The sequence below is a fragment of the Haemaphysalis longicornis genome, unplaced genomic scaffold (assembly GCF_048455015.1).
Source record: "Haemaphysalis longicornis isolate Haplotype H1 unplaced genomic scaffold, Haemaphysalis longicornis Haplotype H1 scaffold_13, whole genome shotgun sequence".
Classification (NCBI taxonomy): domain Eukaryota; kingdom Metazoa; phylum Arthropoda; class Arachnida; order Ixodida; family Ixodidae; genus Haemaphysalis; species Haemaphysalis longicornis.
Window position 1 is genome coordinate 93,977,141 of NW_027526233.1, and position 2,006 is coordinate 93,979,146.

Below are 2,006 nucleotides of genomic sequence, written 5' to 3' on the forward strand. Positions count from 1 at the left end.
GAGGTTGTGGTAGGCCATTGAAACAGATCAAGAATTTGGAAAGAGAGAAAGAACCCGAAGAAAAAATGCCCGCCAGGTGGGATCCGAACCCACGACCTCCAGAATACCGGTCTGGTGCGATAACCACTACGCTACCGGCGTGGCGATTTTCTCCCCCGCTTTCTGGGGTATTTATGTCAATGTAATTTTGTTCCTGTGCTTGGGGGTGGTAGCCAGCGCCACTCTGACTTCTCGGGGTGAAGGGGGCCTTCTTTTTAATCCCCGCGCCATGACTCGAGTGTCTACGACATGTCGAGAGTGGTCAACCAGCGTTGAACCCTCTTAAGCTCCCTATGGCACTAAGACTGCCAGAACAGAGGCGCTCGCTATGCATGTAGCGAATCAGAATAGGAAATGAGGGACTCGTAGAAATAACACACAAATAAGGATTGGCAGTCAAGAAGGCCTCGGAAAGCAAAGGGGAGGTTGTGGTAGGCCATTGAAACAGATCAAGAATTTGGAAAGAAAGAAAGAAAGCGAAGAAAAAATGCCCGCCAGGTGGGATCCGAACCCACGACCTCCAGAATATCGGTCTGGTGCGATAACCACTACGCTACTGGCGGGGCGATTTTCTCCCCCGCTTTCTGGGGTATTTATGTCAATGTAATTTTGTTCCTGTGCTTGGGGGTGGTAGCCAGCGCCACTCTGACATCTCGGGGTGAAGGGGACCTTCTTTTTAATCCCCGCGCCGTGACTCGAGTGTCTACGACATGTCGAGAGTGGCCAACCAGCGTTGAACCCTCTTAAGCTCCCTATGGCACAAAGACTGCCAGAACAGAGGCGCTCGCTATGCATGTAGCGAATCAGAATAGGAAATGAGGGACTCGTAGAAATAACACAGAAATAAGGATTGGCAGTCAAGAAGACCTCGGAAAGCAAAGGGGAGGTTGTGGTAGGCCATTGAAACAGATCAAGAATTTGGAAAGAAAGAAAGAAAGCGAAGAAAAAATGCCCGCCAGGTGGTATCCGAACCCACGACCTCCAGAATACCGGTCGGGTGCGATAACCACTACGCTACCGGTGGGGCGATTTTCTCCCCCGCTTTCTGGGGTATTTATGTCAATGTAATTTTGTTCCTGTGCTTGGGGGTGGTAGCCAGCGCCACTCTGACTTCTCGGGGTGAAGGGGACCTTCTTTTTAATCCCCGCGCCGTGACTCGAGTGTCTACGACATGTCAAGAGTGGTCAACCAGCGTTGAACCCTCTTAAGCTCCCTATGGCACCAAGACTGCCAGAACAGAGGCCCTCGCTATGCATGTAGCGAATCAGAATAGGAAATGAGGGACTCGTAGAAATAACACACAAATAAGGATTGGCAGTCAAGAAGACCTCGGAAAGCAAAGGGGAGGTTGTGGTAGGCCATTGAAACAGATCAGGAATTTGGAAAGAAAGAAAGAAAGTGAAGAAAAAATGCCCGCCAGGTGGGATCCGAACCCACGACCTCCAGAATACCGGTCTGGTGCGATAACCACTACGCTACTGGCGGGGCGATTTTCTCCCCCGCTTTCTGGGGTATTTATGTCAATGTAATTTTGTTCCTGTGCTTGGGGGTGGTAGCCAGCGCCACTCTGACTTCTCGGGGTGAAGGGGACCTTCTTTTTAATCCCCGCGGCGTGACTCGAGTGTCTACGACATGTCGAGAGTGGTCAACCAGCGTTGAACCCTCTTAAGCTCCCTATGGCACCAAGACTGCCAGAACAGAGGCCCTGGCTATGCATGTAGCGAATCAGAATAGGAAATGAGGGACTCGTAGAAATAACACAGAAATAAGGATTGGCAGTCAAGAAGACCTCGGAAAGCAAAGGGGAGGTTGTGGTAGGCCATTGAAAAAGATCAAGAATTTGGAAAGAAAGAAAGAAAGCGAAGAAAAAATGCCCGCCAGGTGGGATCCGAACCCACGACCTCCAGAATACCGGTCTGGTGCGATAACCACTACGCTACCGGCGGGGCGATTTTCTCCCCCGCTTT

At 50.8% G+C, this 2,006-nt stretch overlaps 1 non-coding gene across 1 annotated transcript; it reads right to left on the reverse strand.

Annotated features, from left to right (window-relative positions):
- Nucleotides 1–529: 529 nt before the first annotated feature.
- Trnai-gau (transfer RNA isoleucine (anticodon GAU)) lies at nucleotides 530–602 on the reverse strand. The gene has a single exon. It is a non-coding gene; the product is annotated as a tRNA-Ile (tRNA).
- Nucleotides 603–2,006: the final 1,404 nt, after the last annotated feature.